The sequence below is a fragment of the Hemicordylus capensis genome, chromosome 1 (assembly GCF_027244095.1).
Source record: "Hemicordylus capensis ecotype Gifberg chromosome 1, rHemCap1.1.pri, whole genome shotgun sequence".
Classification (NCBI taxonomy): Eukaryota; Metazoa; Chordata; class Lepidosauria; order Squamata; family Cordylidae; genus Hemicordylus; species Hemicordylus capensis.
Window position 1 is genome coordinate 400,328,048 of NC_069657.1, and position 23,059 is coordinate 400,351,106.

The window sequence follows — 23,059 nt, forward strand, 5'->3', positions numbered from 1 at the left end:
GCTTATACACTACTACTTTGAGCTTGTAAATCCTCAAATCTGAATTTTTTTTTAAAATGGAGACCTATACATCTCCATTTCTTAAAAAAAGTACCTCTCATTCATCCTTCTCTCACCCTCTGGACAATAGATCAATATCATTCCCATTTTTCAGCTGGAGACACTGAGGTTAAAATTAGCGACTCAGCAGGGTCAACAAGAGAACCAATGACTGATATGAGATATCAAGCCATTTCTCCTAGCATGATCCGTACCAGCTCACTATGTCTGCTGTGCATGGCTCTGAAGCCAAATTGTTGTTTTTCCTTCAGTGAAGTCAGGATTTCTCTGTCACACTTCAGAGCAGGGATTAGAAGGGAGATTTTGCCACAGTGTGTCAGATGTAAGAGCCACTTATGCCTTCTAATAACAACATCAGGCATGGGTCTCCATCCATACAACAGGGTGTTTAACTTCTTTGTGAGAGAGAACAGGCAGCCTGGCACAGAAGTTCCATACACAATAAGCACCTTTGTCCTCAGCTTAACAATGCTCACATTCCTTTGTTTCGACAACTGATCTAACACACTATTTAGATTACCAAAGGCTGATACAGAAGCTTTTGCAGAAACAATTGATGCAGAAAACAATTCCCTTTTATGGCATAATCTCTCTTTTAAAAAGTTTCTCCCCTTAGCCTTTTCCCATCCCTAACCTTAAAACAGCTGGAGACATTAATGTCCATCCGGCTCTTTGTGGGACTATTTCACTGAAGTCTTGCATGAATTTATTTATTTATCTGGCACATTTCTATACCACCCCATATGCAAATCTCTGGGTGATTCACAATCTAAAAACACAACGAGGAGATTCTCACAATCCACCAAAAGCGGGCTAAGAGAGCCTAACCCTCTTTGGGTGGATCATGTTCTGCCATGGCTCCCGGCAGCAAACCCTCTTAATTCCCCCTCCCCTTAGACGAAGTGAGTGGAGCGAGCCCTCTGCTAACCCTGTCTATTTGATCGTGTGTTGCCACGGTGTGGCTCTGTGCCACGGCAATACATGAAGAGACCCCTGCCGGGAGGCTGAAACAAGCCTCCCAGCCCTGGGGGGTCTCTCCAGGATGCCGGGGCATCCTGGAACTTCTGGGGGCTGCACAGATCCTGATCCCTGCAGCCCCGGCCGGCTCCATGATGGAGCTGGCAGTTGTGTAGGTGGCCAATCTGGCCACCCTGGGCTGTCTAGGGATCATCTGCGGGGAGAGCGGGCTAAGCCTGCTCTCCCTGCAAACCCTCTGAAGGCAGGTCTCACCGATCGTGCGACTCGCCTCAACAATTAAAACATGAAACATTGAAACCAAAGGAATGGTAATGTTTCAGAAACCTCAGTATTGTGATTCCGGATTGTGGTGAATGGTGAGGGAGAGCAAAGACCAAATTATATGGGAGACTATGAAATGTAGGTTTTGTTAACTTCAAGGTACACGTACAGTGCAATGCTAGAAAATATGTGATTTTTAAACCTAATCTTGCATTCCTTAATACTCCTAATGCCCAGTGCTTCAAAGACACATATAAATCCTTAATTCTGTGCTCCATGAATAGTCCTAAAACACGGAGTACAGTTAAGCACCTTTGTAAACATTTCAGTTCAGGGCTTAGTGGGCTGTGTAGCTTCTTCAGGCATCTGTAACATACCTAAATATATGTTAAAATGCTGCAGCAGGGGCTGTAGTTTAGTGGTATGCTGCCTGGTTTGACTGCAAAAGGTCCCAGGTTGAGTCCATGGTATCTCCAGGTAGGGCTGGGAGCGATCCCCACCTGAAATCCTGGAGAACTGCTGTTAGTGAATGCAATAGACAATACAAAGGTTAAAATACCAAGGTCATTCACATAATCAAAAACTGTGTTCTACCCGGGTTTGGGAGCTGTGTGTGCTCTCAATTTTCTGTTGTGTGGAAGCAAGGTAGGAGGGAAACCTGGGTAGAAGTGATTGTGTGGAAGCAAGGAAGAAGGAAAAGCTACTCAAGTAAGTGTGTGTGTTGATTTGTTTGTTTATTTATTTGTTTGTTTATTGTTAAATTTATATACCACCTTTCATTAAAACAATCCCAAGGCGGTTTATAGCAAAATTTAAAAACAAGATTATAAAAATGACACATTTAAAATATTAAGCTAAAAATATAAAACAAATCTGAATAAAAAAATTAGAACACAAGTATAAAAACAATACAAAACACAAAGTACAAAGAGCAGCAGCAGAGACAATCATATAAAAGCCTGGGTAAAAAGCCCAAATTGAACATGCTTTCTAAAAGCTGTGATGGAGATGGAGGAGCGAATAACCACCGGGAGCGCATTCCAGAGTCTGGGGGCAGCAATAGAGAAGGCCCTGTCCTGCGTGCAAGACAACCTGGAGCAGAGCCCCCTCAGATGACCTCGTCAAGCGGGCAGCAACCCTTGGGAGGAGGCGGTCCCTCAGATATCCAGGGCCCAAACCATTAAGGGCTTTAAAGGTCAAATCCAGCACCTTGAATTGGACCTGGAAACAAACTGGTAGCCAGTGCAGCTCTTTCTAAATGGTTGCAATGTGATCCCATCGGGCAGCTCCAGATAAAACCCTAGCTGCCGCATTTTGTACAAGCTGCAGTTTCTGGATATTCTTCAAGGGCAGCCCCATGTAGAGCGCATTGCAGTAATCCAGCCATGACGTGAATAAGGCATGGGTAACTGTGGCCAGATCTGCCTTCTCGAGAAAGGGACGCAGCTGGTGCACTAGCTGAAGCTGTGCAAAGGCACCCCTGGCCACCGCCTCCAGCTGAGCTTCAAAAAGCAGAGCCGGGTCCAGTAATACCCCCAAGCTGTGTACTTCCTCCTTCAAGGGGAGTTCAACCCCATCCAGAACCGGTAAAATCTCCTCATCCCAATTGGCTCTCCTACTGACCAACATTACCAAGGTGTTCTTTCTACCTTGCTTCCACACAATCACTTCTCCCCAGGTTTCCCTCCTACCTTGCTTCCACACAACTGAAAATTGGGAGCACACACAGCTCCCAAACCTGGGTAGAACACTGTTTTTGATTGTGTGAATGACCTCACCATGTCCTGGCCTGGTTAGCAACTAGGTCTGTCAGGCTGCCAGTTTGACAAGAATTTTTCACTTTGAGTGAGATGTGGACCAAAGCTTCATGCCTCTCCATGCCTGGGAGGAGAGCTGGTCTTGTGGTAGCAAGCATGACTGGTCCCCTTTGCTAAGCAGAGTGAATGGGAGACTACATCTGTGGGCAATGTAAGATATTCCCTTTGGGGTGGAGCCACTCTGGGAAGAGCATCTGAATGTTTGGTTCCAAGCTCCCTCGCTGGCATCTCCAAGATAGGGCTGAGAGAGATTCCTGCCTGCAGCCTTGGAGAAGCTGCTGCCAGTCTGTGTAGACCATACTGAGCTAAATGGACCAATGGTCTTCTCCCTAGCTCAAGGGGCAAATGCAAAGCTTTATTGCCACAAATGCTGCTCCTCCACACCTCTCTTTTGCGTCTGGCATTTGCAGATGTGGGCAGGATGGGACTGATTTGACCCAGGGCTGCCAGCTCTTGACCTCTACTGTCCTGCCATTTGGAGCAAGCTCCCGCTACTTCTGAACCCTTGGTGATTTTTGAAACCCCATTCCATGTCCAGCAAAATTGTCACTAGAGTTCCTTTTCTGCATTTAAAAATAGCTGACCATGAACAACAGATTTATTTATTTTATTATAATTTTCTTATATACCGCCTCCTCCAAAGACTCTAGGCGGTGGACAACAATACTAATTACTATTCTTAAAAAACATAAAATAAATTAAAGGGCAAACGCCTGGCCAAACAGGTAGGTCTTAAGAAGGGCCTGAAAAGCAGCTAGGGAGGGAGCTGACCAAATCCGGGGCGGGCAGGAAGAGTGTTCCAAAGAAGAACAGATGTGTGGATGGAATGTCTATCCATCAGTGACACATGCATGCATTATTTAACAACAAGGAAAGCATGCTCTCTTTTTTGCATTAAAACTTTTATCTGTACTCATATGCAGATCTCACCAATTAATTAAAACACATATGATCAGGCAACTAGGATTTATATAATTAGATAGATAGATAGATAAGTTTATTTGGTCATTGACCAGCAAATTTATATAATTAGATGACAGCCCTTATTTCTAGGAGGACTTCGCTACTTTGGAAAATCTATGCAAAGTTTGTACACATAAATTGTATTTGTACCAATTCACTGTAAACATGGTCAGGAGCACAGAAGTATGTTACTGAGACACTGTGGTTGTGCAGAAGACCAGAAGTGGAGAAGAATTAATGTCATATTGTGGTTGGACAGCATTGCCACTTGCATTGCCAAGATGTACCTTTTCAGCGGTTAGCTGGGCATCTGTCTAGACCAGTGGGTTTCAACTACAGATCCTCACACCAGTGCCAGTTTGCTGACTGCTTCCTTTTGGTCTGCAATAAGACAAATTTTATTGCTGAGTCAAATGTTTTGTTCTCATCTTTCTCCAAGAACCAAACGAACCCTTCCTGCCAAGTAGCTTTAAAAAGGATACTTTCTCCCTTTTTTCCCCTGAGTGAGAGAAACTCTATGGGTGACAGAGTTTGAAATTTCCCCATACTATAGCTGCAAGAACTTGAATTTTGCTCTTGGGTCTATTAGCCTGCTGGGGTTTTAGAAAACTGAGAAGAGTCCTTCCTGATTCATGGATGTTTTATAGCTGCTGCCCTCTTAAACACAAAGCAATCTTATGTTTGTTTTACTATGCTTTATTTAAGCTTAAATAAATAAAATAAATTTAGAAACAACTCCATTTTTCTCCTTCTCCTTTCTCTCTCTTTCCTTTCTGACTCTACTCCCCACATTCTCTAAAGGATCCCCACTGGGACAAACTTCTAATTAACCAAACATACAATACTGCTAGATAGAAGAGATCCCTCCCCTTTATAATAAACAGAATTGAATTGATTTAAAATTTGGTGACAGAGTCTTGAAGTCTTTTAGGTGGTCTCCTGTCATGCACACTTGTCCTAATTCTTGAGGTCTTTGGCACAGGAGCTGTTAGTGATCTTTCTAGTACAGAGGATTGTCCATCACTTTCATCAAGTCAAAACCAGAGGCAAGATCAAATTCCAGTCCACTTCCTCTCTTGAAATCAGACTCCCTTCCCTCTTGTCTCATAGTATGCATGCTTGAAAGTCTTGAACTGTTCCTTTTATTTCCATCATCCAGTATATGACAGAATCTGCTTGGATTTCAATTTCCTTTGGTCCAGAATATCAGGAACACCCCATTTTCACTTTATAAGGCAACCATACTTGAACAAAGTCCCCCACCTGAAATGTTCGCTGTTTTGCACCAAGTTTCCAATCCACATACAATTTATCTTTTTGTTGCTTCTCCCTTACCTGATCATGAAACTCTGCATCCTCAGGGTGAGATGGCACAGAAAGCCTGATCAGTTGTTGCCATTGGGTCAGTTTGGTGGTAGCTTTGCATCCTCTCAGCAGTTCAAAAGGTGATTTTCCTGTAGTAGAATGAGTAGTTTGATAAGCAGAGTTTCATGGATTGCCTCCTTCCAGGATTGTTGTTGCATAGTAGCCAGTCATAAACTTTCTTTCCCTAATGTGTTCATTCCTCGAGGATGGTACAAGGAAATAGTCTTGTGTTTTACCCAATGATTATGCAAGAATTGCTCCATTTCAGAAGAGGTAAGCTGTGTCCTATTAGCAGTCACTGTGTCCCATCAGCAGTCTTCAGTCACTGTGTCCCATCAGCAGACCTTCCCTCGCAAAAACTGCAGCCATGAACTAGATCAGTGTTTCTCAACGTTTTGGAGTCATGGACCAGCACATTATTTGTGCACAGTTTCCCGGACCAGCAGTTAGTAAGGGGGTCTCCCCCCCTCACCCCCAAAACCCACCATCAAGCACCCCCAATAAACAATTTCGGGCAGCTCTCTGGAGCTCATTGCCAGGTAGCCCTCACTGCTTCTTCGAAATGAACATTATCCACCAGCGAGGGCTGTCTGGAAATGAACTCCGAAGAGCTCCTGCTGGCCCCCACTGGCCCAAAATTGTTATAAGCTCCTGCTTTGCTGGAATAAAAGCAGAGGTCTGTATAGGGAGGAGGTAATTGCAGAAATAGGACCTCCACTGTTTCCAGGGAAGGACAGGTTCTCCTGGGGTGGACAAGGAAAAAGGTGGTAGTGGGATATAAGCCATGCTGCAGTGGGCACCCAGTCATTGCTAAGGAAAAAGTACCTTTAGGGGTTGTGCAGCTCAGGAAGATGCAGAAACAATCAGCAGCAGCAATAGTAGAATGCAGCAATTCAGGAATGTAGACCCACTAATGCAATGAAAGAAAAATGCAGGAACCTTCACAAGCTTTGCAGGCTCACATGCATAGCTGGTTCAAAATCTTGTTGCCAAATGTTTTATAGCTGCTACCTTCTTAAACACAAAGCAATTGTATTCAGAAACGAACCCATTTTCCCTCTTTCTTCTTTCCCTCTCTTTCCTTCCCGACTCCACCCCCCACACGCTGTAAAGGATCCCCACTGGGACAAACTTCTAATTAACAAAACAAAAAATATTGTTAGGTAGAATACAACAATGAGGCTTAACTTGGAGGTATGCTGTTGTGAGAGGAAGGGCCAATGTAGACATGTGTCCCTGGCACAGACCTAAATGGATGGTACATTCTTGCTACAGCACAAAATGTAGTTTTCTGTTGAAAATGTGGGCATTTCTCATTAGTCCTACCTATGTACTTGGGCTTTCCCTGGGTGTGCTGGGACTTTCTGAGTTGTTTTTGTTAGCTTGGAATTGGTTGAACAGGAGCGAGAGATTTTAACTTTGCTTTGACTATGTTTATTTCATGGTTTTGTTTTCAAAATGCTACAAACTGCCACAAAACTCTACGGTAGGGTAGCGCTGAAACCTCTGAATAAATAACCAGGCAATTTTTAGAGACAGCAAGGGAAAAAAAGACAGAAAAATAAAATATATCAGCTTGTCTTAGCCTGGTTCTCATGACATATCCAGGGTGAGTGAATGCACAGAGAGAGGGAAGTTGGGATTAGAAAAATACAATTATTATTTTTTTGCTATATTTGGATTTATATCACAGCTTCCATACAAAATCTCAAAGCAGTGCACAACACAAATTAACAATAAACATCATAAAGCCAATCACTAAAACAACAACATCAAACAATAACAAGGAATTGAACAATGCCAGCATAAAATGCAGCTGCCTTCTATGGAGACAGATCATTGGTCCAGCAAGCTTAGTGTTGTCTGCTTTGATTAACAGTAGCCTTCCGAGGCTCTGAATCTCAGCCCTACCTGGAAATGTCATGGATTGAACTTGAAACCTTCTGCATCCAAGGCAGATGCTTGTGCCTTAAGCTGCAGCCCCATGCCTGGTCCCCTAGTAAAGCAGAGTTCTCAATCACAGGGAAAGAGCCTGGCATGTGTACGGTTCTACATGCATGCACACCATGAAGATATTCAAGTGAATGCATGTCAGTCACTCCCCTACTAGCATTCACTCCCTGGACCATCAGGCTTGCCTTTCTTAGTGTCCCCCCCCCCCAGCTGTTTTTGGACTACAACTCCCATAACTCCCATACAACTCCCCCCTGCTAACTGAGCAAAGAGGCACCTTTTAACATGGTGATTCTCTTTATTTTGCAGGGGGAGAGTAACTGGCCCCCTCCACCCCCAGCACAGCATCTCTCCAGTGGCTGTTGCTGGTGTCTCTCTTATATTTCTTTTAGATTGTGAGCCCTTTTGGGGTCATGGATCCATCTTATTTGTTTATTATTTATCTGTTTAAACCACCCTGAGCCATTTTTGGAAGGGTGGTATAGAAATCAAATACATACATACATACATAAAATAATCCCCAGCCAGAGTGGCCAAAAGCCAGGGATTATGGGAGTCGTGGCCAACATCTGCAGAAGGGCCAAAGTTGAGCAGCCCCAAGTCAAACCCTTGGTCCACCTTGGTCATGTTGTCTACTCGGACTGGAGGGGACTCTACAAGGTCTTACTACCAGAAATCCTTGTTCAGTTGTAGTCATCCACAGCTGGGGATGATGGGAGTTGTAGTCCATTTGGGGACACACGTTTGAGAACACCTGCTGCCCTAAAAGGTACACAGTGGTCACTTCTGCTTTGGGGCAGAGTTCCTTTGCCATTAAGAGCTACATAACAGGCAGAGATTTGCTTAATTTTATTGCTGATTTTCTGCCCATCACACCTTCGTAAAAGACACAGGCTCCCTGCCCCCCCCCCTAAAATAAAATAAAATAAAATGCTGGCAACCCAGTTAGGACACTTTGATTGGGGATAGGTAAAGCTTGCAGAAAGAAGTATGGAGCCGAGGCGTGATATCTATCTGATCCCTGCGCTGATCATGAGCAGCCGCCGCCACCAGACAATTAAAAGCTCCGCTATCTTTCCAGCTTCCCCCCTACCGAGGCCATCCTCCGACAGCAGCTGAACATGCAATTATATCGCCTGCCTGTCGAGTTGGGGCTTGTCCCTTTAAGAGAGCGTAGCACAGTAGCAGAGGAAAGCCCTGCCGCCTAGCTGAGCTTGCTGCACTGTAACCGGCCACAGGGACAGCGAAGCAGTTCCTGATCTTTATCCGAAGGATACAGTGGCGTGTCCTCCACGCCGCCTCCCGACTCGGTATCAACATCTCGCGTGGAGAGCAGCCCTGGGGGGGCCTGGCTGTCCCCCCTCCCTCTTTGCTATGGATGGGATGATCGTTCCTGAGCCCTGAACTCAGCTGTTGGGAAAGGCAAGTCGGGAAAGAAAACCTCTGGGGGAGATCGGTAAGTCAAACGAAAGTCACGCGTCTCCTCTCTCGGCTGCGGCGGTTTTCCAGTCTCTCTCCTGGCTTTCTAATCTCCTTTGCAAACTGCTGTTCTTGTCTTGGAAGCAGAGCAGCTGGGGAAACGCGAAGGCGATCCTCTCTTCGGCAATCGCACCACCCCTGCCGAATTTATTATTGTTATTCAAAATCCCCTCTTGCGTTTACACTTTGCAGCAGGAGCTAGAAGTAAGGCAAAGCTAGCCAGTGCTGATTCAGGGCGCAGCTGGTGAGAAAAGCTCTTTTGTGCTAAGGATGATTCATCTGAGATTTCTTTCTTTCTTTTAAAGAAAACAACAACACCTTTCTTTAAGTGCTTAAGATGACTAGTCATTTTATTTCTAAACGTGAATTGCACGTCAGCCTTTTTTTAAAAAAAAGTCGAAAAACTTATTGGGAAACAGCTATGCTCTTGATGAAAGCAAAGAGATTTGGGGAAAGTCTAGATTTTAGTACGTTCTAACCGCTGTCTGCACTCTGCAGTTATACGCAGAACTGAGCGCACCGGGCAGCGTCCGGGATTTGCAGTACTTGTGTGTGCCGACAGAGGGCGATGCTGCTGCGCCTGGTGACAATCCTCTTTAAAATGGCCAGGGTGAATAAAACTCAGTTAAGTGAATAATTCAATGGTGATAAGCTGGTAGAGTGTGATTCATCAGTGCAGAAAGCTCTGCACTACACCGTGGAAAAGACATCCATTCATGATTTTGAGAATATGAGTAGGCTAGCCATGTGAATTTTTTTTTATTTTTATGAATGAAGCATGGGCTGGTACAATCTGGTATTGCTCATAACATTAAGAGTTATAACATACCTTTCTGGAGTTTCAGCAGTTGATGCATGCTTTCAAAAGTGCTACAGGGAGCTACACAGAGCTGCTGCACATGAGCGACAAAAGTGATGTGCCGTGCTGTTCTGGGCAGGGCTACATCTGTGGATACATTGTGGATAAGGAAAAAGCTTTGGGGGATGCTTCACCTGCAGAAATTGCAGGTAGCAATGTTGATCCACTATCAGCTACGGTGACACAGCGGGGAAGCAGCTTGCGTAGGGAGCAGGAGGCTGTTCAAATCCCCGCCGGTGTGCTTCCCAGACTGTGCCTAGGAGATATATATTTCTAGTCACCTATATCGGGCAGCAGTGATATAGGAAGGTGCTGGAGGCAGATGCTCACTTCAGTGGGAACGGCAAAGGCATCGTCTCAGACTGCACAGGAGGAGGCAATGGTAAACCCCTCTACCAAAAGAAAACCACAGGGCTCTGTGGGTGCCAGGAGTCGAAATCGACAGCACACTTTACTTTACTTTACTTTAGTACCTTGTTTATGAACAGCCGTCTTCTACGGAGTCAGAACACTGGTCCATCTTTCTCAGTGTTGTCTACACTGATTGGCAGCAGCCCTCTACAGTTTCAGAAGGAGGTTTCCCCAGCCCTGCCTGAAGATTGCAGGAATTGCTTTTCCTGGTTTCGTTGGTTTTTTCTTGCCACTGCGTTACAGCCTTTCTCCTAAAGACCAACTATACTGTCACAAAGTCGTGGGTGAGTTTTTGAACCCTCAGAACTCTTCTTCAGGCTGGGAGTATTTTTCTTTTTTTTAAGGTTGTGATTGAATTTTTCAAAAAAGGTGCTTGGTGCATCTCTGCTTTTTTTTTTTTTAGCATGAAATCCACCTGAAGAAGAATTCTGGGAAACTCAAAATCTTGCTCACTGCTTAGTAGCATTAGGAACACAGGAAGCTGCCATAAACTGAGTCAGACCATTGGTCCATCTAGCCCAGATTTGTCTACACAGACTGGCAGTGGCTTCTCCAAAGTTGCAGGCAGGAGTCTCTCTCATCCCTGTCTTGGAGATGCTAGGAAGGGAACTTGGAACCTCAGATGCAATTCCCAGAGTGGCCCCATTCCCTAAGGGGAATATCTTACAGTGCCCACATGTAGTCTCCCATTCAGATACAAACCAGGGTGGACCCTGCTTAGCAAAGGGGGCAATGCATGCTTGCTACCACAAGACCAGCTTTCCTTCCGTAGATTTCAAATGGGGTCTAATCAATCTTTTGCCCTAATATTGCCTTTGTACTTTGGGATAGTTTGTTGAGTTCAATAAATACTTGTGTTGAGGGTCTTGAGTCGCACAGTCTGATAATGAAAAGAAATGTGGCATCTATATGCAGAAGTGGCCCAAGGATTGCGATGCCTGAAGCGAAGCACCAAATGCTGCCTTGCCCTCTACCCTGCTGGGGACCAGACTCCTTTTAAAGGCAGCTTCTGCAAGCTTTGAACTTGGTGCAGGCGGGGAGTGAGGAGGAAGGAATTTGCCAGCAGCCCTCTCCAAAGAGCTGCTCCAATGATATGGGGGGAGGCAAAATGCCACCTCCTCCCATGCCCCAATAATTGCCACTTGAGGCAACCATCTCACCTCGCCTCCTGAAAGCTTAGAATGAGCTGCCTTTTATGAAGTCAGACAAGTTGGTCTATTTTTGTTCCACTGCTGGCAAACCTGAGATAGCACTAGGTCTTGAACTTCTCTGAGATATTTTCTAGTGCCAGTGAGTAAGATCTCCTGATGGTGGGATGAGACTAGGGCATTAAAGTTTGCAAAATCCTCTAACACTGAGCTGTGATCCCTTCCCTCCAGCTCTCTAGCAAATATGGTCAAGGGCAAGAGATGGAGGACTTTGAAGGTAAAAAGCTAACCTTTATGCACTTTGCTTTTATATTGATGGTGCAATATTTGGAAAAGAGTAAGAGAGAGAGAGAGAGTGTGTGTGTGTGTGTGTGTGTGTGTGTGTGTGTGTGTGAGTGAATCCCTGCTGGTATGTTCCCCAGACTATGGGAAACACATATTGGGCAGCAGCGATATAGGAAGATGCTGAAAGGCATCATCTCATACTGCACGGGAGGAGGCAATGGTAAACCCCTCCTGTATTCTACCAAAAGAAAACCACAGGACTCTGTGGGAGCCAGGAATCGAAATTGACTTGATGGCACACTTTACCTTTTTTACTGCTTATTCCTTTTTAGTTCAGTATGGTAAAACTCACAATGTCTCAATCATGGTTTGTGGCTCTAGTCTTAAGCATACGTGTATGTATGTAAGGCCCATTGTGGACTGGGATCCATATCTCATTTTCAATTAATTTTCCTCAAAGAAAAGGAACCTCGGAGACCTTCTGCTGTGGTGTTAATGCAGATACTTTTTTGGTAGTGAAAAAATGAAGCTGTCTTATACTGAATCAGAACTTTGATCTATCTGGCCCAGTTCTGTGCTTAGATGTGAATCACTGAGAGAGGTCTTTCCCACCACCTACATAAGAGCAGCTCTGCTGTATCAGGCCCAAGGCCAGCATCCTCTTTCCCACAGCGGCCCACCAGATGCCTCTGGGAAGCCCCCAAGCAGGAGATGAAGGCATGCCCCCATTCCTGCCATTGCTCCCCTGCATCTGGTTTTCTGAGCCTGGAGGGAGTCTATAGCCATCAAGAATAGTAGCCATTGATAGACCTGCCCTCTATGAATTTGTCTAAGCCACTTTTAAAGCCATCCAAGCAGTGTTCTCCCTAACGGGGATTCCCAGATGTTGTTGACAACTCCCATAATCCCTAAGAAAAAGCCGTTGCATCTGGGGATTCTGGGAGTTGTCGTCAACAACATCTGGAAATCCCTGTTAGAGGGAACACTGCATCCAAGCTGGTGACCATCACCACATCCTGCTACTTGATCCTTAAAGAAAAGAAAAGAAAAGTTGGAGATGCTGGTGTTTGAACCTGAGATCTTCGGTGTGCAAAGCATGTAGGAACATAGGGATCTGCCTTATACCGAGTTAGACCATTGGTCCATGTAGCTCAGTATTGTCTGCACAGACTGGTAACAATTTCTCTAAGGCTGCAGGCAGGAGTCTCTTCTCAGCCCTGTCTTGGAGATACCAGGGAGGGAACTTGGAACATTCTTCATGGAAGCATGCAGGTGCTCTTCCCAGAGCGGCCCCATCCCTTAAGGGGAATATCTTAGTGCCCACATGTAGTCTCCCATTCAAATGCAAACCAGGGCATAACCTGCTTAGCAAAGGGGACAATTCATGCTTGCTTCCAAAAGACCAGCTCTCCTCCTAGAGGAGTACGCTTAACACTCCCCTAGCCGCTTAGTAGAACAAGGTAGCCTGAACTACAGACTTCCAATATATGTCCTCAAAATATGATTGTAGCTGTAGGATCCGAGATTCCTGGGACAGCCCCTCTTTAAACCTAGAACTTTAAAGAGAATTACTAAACAGGATTTACTGACTCTTTGCTGAGGTCATGAGCAGGTTGTTGTTATTATTATTATTATTATTATTATTATTATTATTATTATTATTATTATTATTTTATTGATTGATTGATTTCTATAGCGCTCTGTCAGAAATGGCTCAGGGTGGTTTACACAGAGAAAAAATAAATAAATAAGATGGATTGCCTATCATTTTTGGAAAAGCTGATAAAAACATTTTATGAAATCTGCTCATTCAGCTCCTTGTCCTTTACAATTCATTGAAGGTTTTTCAAGCTAGTGATTTTGGGTGCTGTGTTATTTATGCACTCGAGTGAATCTCTGTGTGCATATCCTGCTAGTTGTGCATGGGAGAGGAGCAGGATGCATATGTTCAAACTCACCCACTTTCTTAGATGTGACACTGATGTGCATCATCATCATCGTCAGAATATTTATTTCTTTTACTCCGCTTTCTTTCTTTCTTTCTTTCTTACACTTTATATCTCGCTCTTCCTCCAAGGAGCCCAGAGCGGTGTACTACATACTTAAGTTTTCTCCTCACAACAACTCTGTGAAGTCAGTTAGGCTGAGAGAAAAGTGAGTGGTCCAGAGTCACCCAGCAAGTATCATGGCGGAATGGGGATTTGAACGCAGGTCTCCCCGGTCCTAGTCCGGCACTCTAACCACTACACCACGCTGGCTCTTTATTTTTTTAAACAAAGTAGGGGAAATAACATTGTCAGAAGCCTGGGGAGGGTCTGAGAAAGCTGCTCTGGGCTTTGTTATTTGGAGTGAAGCTTATTGGACAATAAAGAGGCATTTTCATTGTTTCATGTTGTGAACAAGAGTCATTTGAAAGGATACCGTACTCTCAGACTGGGCTTCTCCCCACACTCCACTCTAAGAATTTGTAGACTGTTTTGCTCAGCATGGCACACTCACACTCTGTATCTCTGTATCAAAGGGATCGACAGCTAGAAGTCCCAGGGTCATATCTGATCACTGAGGAGCATCCTTTCCCCCACTCCACTTGCCAGACCCCGGGCAGGGCAGGACTGTGGGTATGGGGTCATTAGGGATGGGGCTATCAGTGGCAGAGCATTAGCTCTGCATGCAGAAGGTCCCAGGTTCAATCCCAGGCATCTCCAGGCAGGGCTGGGAATGGGAATGACTCCTGCCCGAAATCCTGAAGCTGCTACCAGTCAGTGTAGACCAGGGATTCTCAAACTTGGGTCCTCAGGTGTTATTGGACTTCAACTGCCATAATCCCCAGCCTCAGTGGCCTTTGGTTGGGGACTATGGGAGTTGAAGTCCAATAACACCTGAGGACCCAAGTTTGAGAATCACTGGTGTAGACCATATTGAGCTAGATAGACCAATGGTCTGACTTAGCATATGGCTAAGTCTGACTTAGCATATGGCTAACATTCCTATGTTCCTGCCACTATGGCAATAGGACTTGGTGGCAATCTACTTTATGGGATGGGGAAGGCTGGCCTACCATCCTCCAGCTCTCCTTCTAAGTGGCTCTCCCATAAAACTAGTTGGTGACCAGGCTGTGATTCTATTCCCACGATCACTAGATTCTATTCCCACGATCACTAGAAATTGGGCTAAGGGAGCCCAGCCCATTTTCTAGTGATCGTCAGAATCAACAGGCCCGCGGGCAAGCCTAGTGGTTCCACGGTGTTTAGCCTGCCTAAAAACCCTTCCTGCTAAATGAGGTGAATGAAGCAAGCTCTCCGTGAACCTTCTTTCTTTGATCGAGTGTCAGCAGCCCTCACACTTGGGGTGGCGGGGAGGGGGGACCCCAGGAAGGCACCGTGCACTTGTGTGGTGCCTTCCTGGGGTGCCAGGGGGCCTACACAGTGGCACTGCCCTTCCTCCAACCCCCGGAGCTCCCCAGTGAGTCGTGGCCAGACGCGGGCGCGCCCGACCAAAGCCGCCGCTTGCTCAACTGGGCGGCCGATCCTGCCACCCAGCCATAAGTGACTGCTCATGTGCAGAGAGAGTGGGCTAAGCCCGCACTCCTGGCCAAACCCCCTGAGCTCTACACCTTGATGGTGTGTAGAGCCTCTGTCTGTACTATGGAGTAACCACTGTCTGATCCTTTAGATTGGGGCTTCTCAACCTTGGGTGCCCAGATTGGCTACAGCTCCCATCCTTCCCAGCCACAGTGGCATTTGGCCATTGCAACGGAGGATGATGCGAGTTATAGCCCAACAGCAGCTGTGCACCCAAGGTTGGGAACCCCTGCTTAATATCACAGTTGCATTAATCACACTTTGCTCAGTTCTGGGAAGGACAGTGTTGGTTGGAATGGAAAGCATTAAATGCTCCTGTAGCAGGGCAGCAGGTTGTTCCTCATGGCAATGCTTGATGTGTTTGGTCTGTCAGAATCTTTGTTAATTATTCACTGTTCCTGCATTATCAGCTGCAGAGCCCTTAAAGTCAGTCTAGCAGTGCTTATTAGGCAGTTCCCATCACAACCAGGTGTTCTTGTAACATAACATTACCGACTAGAGATGGACATATCAGGTGGTATAAAAATATTATAAATAAATAACGAATAATGCCAGTTTCACTTTCAACAGATCTGCTCTTGCTCTTTTCATTGATCTCGCATCTGCAATGTGCTAGGTGTGGTACTACACAGAACATTGAGGCGAAATGCCATTCTGTGTGGTGGTCTACAATGGGCAACAAGCTTCATCGGTGATATGACTTGGCTGGAGAGCCCTCTGCCTATTGCAAAAAGGAAAGGGGTTTTCAAGTCTGTCATTATGATCTTTCCTATGCTTAAAAAATGTCCCCCAAACATGAAGATTCTAAGTGTGACAGCATTTTTTTCTACCTGTCAGCCATGGATAACCCTGAATTCTGATATGGGGAGTGCAGGTCTCCTGGGCAGTGATCTCGGTAACAAGGATTCCCATATGTTGCTGACTAACATAAGAACAGCCCTGCTGTTCAGGCCCAAGGCCTGTCTAGTCCAGCATCCAGTTTCCCACAGTGGCCCACCAGGTGTCTCTGAGAAGGCCACAGGCAAGAGGTGAGGGGTATGCCCTCCCTGCAACTGGTATTCAGAGGCATCTTGCCTCTGAAGCTGGAGGTGTCCTATAGCCACCAGACTAGTAACTATTGATAGTCCTGACCTCCATGAATTTGTCTAAGCCCCTTTTGAAGTCATCCAAGCTAGAGGTTATCATCTCGTCCCATGGTAGCTATAGATTAATCATGTGCTTTGTGAAAAAGTACTTCCTTTTGTTGGTCCTAAATTTCCCGTCCTTCAGTTTCATGGGATGACCCCTGGCTCCAGTGTTGTGAGAGAGGGAGAAAAATGTATCTCTGTCTACTTTTTCTACTCCATGGATAACTTTGTGTACCTCTATCATGTCTCCCCATAGTCACCACTTTTCCAAACGAAAAAGGCCCAAATGCTGTAGTATTGTCTCATAAGGAAGGTGTTCCAGGCTCCTATTCATCTTGGTTGCCCTCTTCTACACCTTTTCCAGTTCTACAGTATCCTTAAGATACGGTGACCAAAACTGTACTCAGTATTCTAGATGTGGCCACACCATAGATTTCTATAAGGGCATTATAGTATTAGCGTTATTATTTTCAGTCCCCTTCCTAATGATTTCTAGCATGGAATTTGCCTTTTTCACAGCTGCCATGCACTGAGTTGACAATTGACTACAATTCCTATCATCCCCAACTGCAATGGCCTTTGGGCATGATGGGAGTTGTAGTCAATAACATCTGGGAATCTCTGTTACAGGGAACGTTGCTATTGGGGAGGCAGTGACAGTAACATCCTTTCCTGGCTGACAGCTGCTTGGGATCATGCATAGGCAGATTGGGTGTCTTCTATCTGCCTGGGAAGGATGGGAAATGTGATTCTCAGAATTTCCAGTGCACCTGAATACTCTTGCATCTTATGATGCAACATTAGTAGGTGTGACAGAGATTTCCCATCCCTGACTGTCCACAGCCCTCTTGCATTGCACTGAGCAGGGGTGGGCGGGTTAGGGGGAGGAGAGAAGACTAAGTTCTGGAATTTCCGCTTTCTGAACTAATCAAAACCTGGCTGAGGAGAAGTCAATTTCATGCCCTTCTTAACAAGCAATTACATTTCTTCCCATTCATGATCCCCGGCTGTCAAGGGCCAAGGGGAAGATGTCTTCAAGAGAACACTTGGTTAGGGTATTGGGTTTTTTTTTTATTTTTAAAATCGCAATCTATAGGCAGGTTCTCACAACCGAAGCTGGGTGGGAAGAGTGTCCAACCAGGCTCCAAGCCCCATGCATGCTGCCGAGAAACAGTAGTGTGCTGGTGAAAATCAAGGTAGGAGGAGGGGGAGAGTGATCATGTGCTAGCCTCAATCTGGGTAGGATGGCAGTGGTCAATCCACATTGTGTACCCAGAACAGAGTGTAGAGGAAAAGCACGCTCTTCCTAATCCTACCCAGATCACAGCTCCACCATTGCTCAGGAGTACACACAGGACTTGAAGCCTGGCTGGATGTTCCTCTTGTGAAAACCAGCCTTATAAATGAACAGATGCTGGCATAGCAGCAGGAAAGCTTTGTTTGAACTGCTTTAGTTGTTCAAACTGCTTTCCTTTTTGGTTTGCAATTTTTGAGTCATTGCTTGGTCTCTAGTAGTAGTCGCCCTTTCACTTCCTGGGTAGTGCATCATGTTTCTTACAAATGGGACTAAAGCTCTTGGCAGTCTCTGCATGAATGTGCCTCCTGGAGTGTTCCCAGATGGCGATTTTACTTTGATTAACCACGGAATGGCAAGTGTGTGTTCACATATTGTCCAGCTTTTAGTCGAAGTCTCTGCGAGTTATCGGGGAGCACGCCATACACGATTCGGGATTTTCATTGCGCACTGAAACTTAGCCCAGTTCATGTCTGGGGTTTTAAAAAATCCAGTCTTTGCATTGGTTTTTTAAAGGTGAATTTGAAATATCCATAACTCGCAGTCCTTCACCCCTCTTAATCCCGTGATAAAGCCTGCTGTCTGGGAAAGCTCCTGCTGATACTAGTCTTAGCAGCCTGACTGTTCTTAAGGTATGCCAGACAACTTGTTTCTTGATGTTACGACAAGGGCCCATTTGAAATGATCTACTTTTTCAACCCACCATCTGTCTGCCACACTCATTTGATCGTTTGTATGATATGTGTTCATAATTAGAACTGTTCCTTAAATGCAGCTTTGTGCTTGGAGGATGTGATGATTGCAAGTTTCTATTCACTGAATGGCTGTATTCCAGGCATGGTAATGACTTTCAGCTCTCTTAGACTTTGCAGACGGTTCTATTTTGCATGTGGGTTGCTCTGTAGTTTCACCAATGTGGTGATGTGACTCCAGGGATAGAGTTATAGTAGGTGACTGCTGGACAGTTCTCTTGATATATTCCAAAGCACTGTTCTCCCCCCCCCTCTCATTTTGTACTGACGTGTAGAATTGACTTGTTGACACGTGTTTGAATGGCTTTCCTTAATGCTGAGACCTCTGGGGTCATAATGCCAGTGCTTCATTTTCATGTCCTTTTGCAGGAGTTGTGAACTTGGCACAGTCGGGAGGACCAGTTCTCCTCTGAAGTGTGGCTTTAATTGAAGGGCAGATATAAATTACATGTTCAGAAATATTACTGGGGCTTTAGAACCCAGGTTGGGCTGGGAAATCACACATGAAGGTCAGCACTTCAGGGAGAAATGTCCTAGCTGACCTTTCCCCCCACCAAAAATGCTAGTTCTCTATATGCAAAGAGGTGTGTTGTTTTTTTAAATAAACCTGGAGAGTTTTAGTCTACCATCATGACAGCTATATTTTCTTTTTAAAAATGCTTGTCGTTTTTCAGCTTCTTTCTTGGCTGATCCTGAGACTTTGGCTGGGTATATCTGTAATAAATATAGGCCTCACTTGGAGCAACTGTTGGGAGGGTGGGACTTTCCTAATAGTGGGGGAAAGCCCAGGAAAATAAAAACAGAAGGACCAGAGGACTGGGTGGGAACTACACTCAAAGCCACCTGCAGAATAAGAGAAAGCTTTGTTGTGTCCCAAGAGTGCCCTGAGGAAGCTGCCTGGAAGCTGAAGGCAGTAGGAAGATCCCTGCCTGTGAATGATAAGATAGGGACCAGTTCATTTAGATGCATGAGGGAAGTTAATTTCCTTTATTGTATTGCTTGCATCTGAATTGCCTGGTTAATGAAAACTTCTCTCTCTTGCAGTCTGCTCTGTGAAAAGACCACTGTTGCCTACCTATTTCTTTTAATCTAATAAGAAACCCTTGTTGGTGAAGTGTGCTACTCTTCATTTTGGGTCTGCCTTAGTCACATACCTCTGGAGGCCTAGGAATGCTCAGCCCCTTCTAGGGAGGGTTTTGCCCCTTTACCCCCCACTCCCCAAGAGTCTTATATGGAGAGAGTGGTTTGTCTCACATTAAAATAAAGTAGATGGTGGCAGCCTTCTATGAATCCCTTACAGCCAAACATACACCCCAGTGAATACACCCTCTCCTCCTCTGGCTCTGGTAGGAGGAGAGGGTGACAATATCAAACAGATCTACACCAACACAGGATCCAGGACATGATCAAAAGGCACATAACAAATCTGCCTTGCTGGAACTAAGCAGGTCTAGATCTGGGCAGAGCCTGGATAACTATCTGGGTGGGAATCACAGATAAACTACTTTAAGTTCCATAATGGAAGAAAGGTGGGTTGTAAATGTAATAAATAAACTACAATGCAAGGAACAGTTAAGTAGATAACTTATACGTGAAAGCTCTTCCCTTATTAGTAACCCTTGGCTTCAAAAAACAGACCATTTAAAAACCGTCTTAATACTTCTGAACTATAGAAACTGGATTTTGGTAATTTGCCAAACAATGGAAATTCCACAGCTGTGAAGCTGCCCTTGATAATATATCTCAATGTGTGCAGTATGTGCAGATGTGGCATTGAGATTATAGAGACTAGTCAGGCCAACTGGACTGGCCAACGTGAAGCTCTCCAGCTGTGGTTGGACTACAACTCCCATCATCTCTGGCCATAGTTTATTTTAGCTGGGGATGATGGGAGTTGTAGTCCAAAACCACCTAGAGAGTGTTGGGTTGGCCAGCGCTGGACTAGAGTACCCTTGGATCATATAAGATAGAATAGGATAGGCCAACATGCATGTTTTTGGGCATCACTCTGTTCTTTTGATGATTGTCCAGGAGCTGGAAGGATATTTTGTTTGCTGCGCAATCTGTTTTATTAGTCCTGCATTCAACAGCTTGTATGATCTCCTGTTTCTTCAGTGGCTGTTTCTTCTTCAGGCTTTCCCCCTAGAGATTGGAATTCACTAGGTTAAGATGATTGTGTCAGCTTTTTTGTTTCTAAAATAGTTTGGCATTGTCTTGAAACAGGTTTTATTTGCTGTCTAGGATCGCTCCAACAGCCGTAATCTTTCTACAAAGAATATTTCAAGAATGCAAATGGGAGTCTGTATTGTCTGTGTCTTAACTATTTCCTTATAAAACACAAACAAAGCTTTAATATGCCCACAATTTAATGATCCTGGCAAAAAGATCAAGATAATTGCCTATTTCTGGTAAGTGTCATATTTAGCTAACAAATCATTTTGTTAGCAGATCGTGAACAATGGTATTGTGGGGACCATCTTATTCTACAGTACCTCAATCTAGCATCCTCCTCCTTTCTAGGAACATGCCTTTATGATACTGGATTTATGGAGACTGGCTGGATATTTCTTTGTTGGGGAGACCACTGGCAGGATGTCTCCGAATAGCTGAGAGGCCTATAGAGGCCCTCTGAATGTGAAAGGCCACCTGGAATAGGTGTCCTCTAACTCAGGGGAGGTGCTGGGAAGGAGTGAAAAAGACTGCAATTTGCAGCTGGTGATATAGACTGCATATGGGAGACTAAGGGAAGAGAGCTGAAAGTTGGAAGCATCTTATGTAGGACTGTACAACTTCGATCCTCCAGCTCTTGCTGGACTACAGCTCCCATAATCCCAGGCACAGTTGCCAATAGTTAGGGATTATGGGAGTTGAGATCTAATAACAGCTGGAGGGCCAAGGTTGTGCAGCCCTGATCTTAAGCATTGCAGGGCTCTCTCTGGGAATTCATTGTGATCTGCTGATGACCTGTAGGAGTGTCTGTGTTGCTTGCCTCCACCTGATGCTCAACTTGTAGAATTGTAAACCAAATATTACAAGGACTCCCTAACCCTCCAGTGATCTCTCCTCCAAAGGAAGTCAAACCTTGGTAGTGCTGCCCCTGGAACTTCTCACCACTTGGTGAAGTGTAGAGTGCATGGCAATACTTTCCAGTGGATTCAAAATGCCCAATGAATGATTCTTGTAGTATGCCAGATAATAATCTGGGTCCATCTTGAAACAGTTAAGGGCAATCGATTTCAAGAATTCTAAGGGCACTTCCAAACTGATATTCTATAAGTCTTTGATGTGCTGAAGCAATGCACATGAAAACCACAAAGTTTTACAGGAACGATGCCTCTCTGCTGATTGCTGCTAACCCAAACAGGATAAGAATGGTTGGGTGATACAATCCAAATGAGTGTTTGTAAGGGCAGCCTGCACATTATGTTAAATGCAAGTGGCAGCTTCCCTCTTGAGGCTAATAGCCTTTTTGTCAGGACTATGAATACCAAGCATCTTAGTCTCCATCCAGTTGACTGTCCTTCACAGCAGCTATTTAGGAGTTGCTGTTGTTTTAAAAGAACAGCCATGCAGAACCAAACTACTCATTTAACCTAATCCAGGGCCACACAAGTTCAGCCCTCCTGTGGCTGTTGGACTGCAACTCCCATAATCCCTGACACTGTGTCTAGGAATGATGGGAGCTGTAGTCCAAAAACAGATGTTCAGCCCTGCCTTGCTAATGTATAGTTTGGTGGGTAAAGTTGTACCAAACCCCAGTGCTGATTGGTACATCTCCTCCCTGCATTTCTCATTGCAAGAGTTTTCTGGGGGAAGCTGCCCTCTGGAGCCAGCCCATAGGCATATGATATCCTGCTATTATAACTGTTGTCATCTTGCACAACCAGTTTATTTTGAGCAAACCTGTAGCAGATTATAAGCCTTTGTCTCAGAGCAAGCCCACGGGCGGGGAAGAAAAATGCTGAATCATCCCCTCTGAGCTTTCTGGCAAAGGCTTCTCCCAAAACTTTCCTTTATTTCCGGTAGTTCATGGCTGCCACCACCACCCAATGTCATAAATCTGTTAGCTCGGCTAACCCAACAGGATTTACAACCCCCTTCAGCACTCCCCGGTGAGTTAACAGAAAGCGGCAGTGGAACTGCACGAGTGAAAAATAAAAGTCTCACAGAGAAAAATAGTAAATGAATTAAGTCCCCTGAACTGAACTAGGTACCCCCCTCTAACAATAATTGAGTAATAAGTGAACAGAAAACACAGAGCAAGGAATGAAAATAGCAAAGGACAACAGAAGCAAGGAATTAACAAAACAAAGCAGGAAAGCATAAACAAGGCAAACTGGAACTCGGACAAAGTTTTGGAATTCAATAGCACACTGTCTGCAGACCAGCGAAAGTTGCAAACAGCACCTAGCAATTGAGAGACTGCCAAATATATATGGCTTAAGAGAACCAGCAGCCAATCAGGCTTCCCTGAGTCAGCACTTTGGCTTCCTCTCTAGTGATCTCCTGTGCCTGCGTGACTTCCACTGAGCCTCCCTCTTGAGCCATATTCTCAAGACAGGTGAAATCCCAGGCTCCTCCCCATCAGAAATCATGTCTGGCAGCTGTTGCGGGGGGCAGGAGAGCTGGTCTTGTGGTAGCAAGCATGACTTGTCCAGTTAGCAAAGCAGGGTCCGCCCTGATTGCATATGAAAGGGAGACTAGAAGTGTGAGCACTGTAAGATAT

At 45.1% G+C, this 23,059-nt stretch overlaps 1 protein-coding gene across 5 annotated transcripts in view; it reads left to right on the forward strand.

Annotated features, from left to right (window-relative positions):
- DAAM2 (dishevelled associated activator of morphogenesis 2) overlaps positions 1–23,059 on the forward strand; it is a 325,498-nt gene that overhangs the window by 41,118 nt on the left and 261,321 nt on the right. The window contains exon 1 of one of the 5 annotated variants that reach the window (XM_053305353.1): positions 8,617–8,853. The exons of 3 other annotated variants lie outside the window; for them this stretch is intronic. The gene's annotated coding sequence lies outside the window, so the exon portion shown is untranslated. Of the gene's footprint in view, positions 1–8,616; positions 8,854–11,554; positions 11,572–23,059 lie in introns of those variants that run through there. One more of the 5 variants, XM_053305372.1, reaches the window with a different exon arrangement.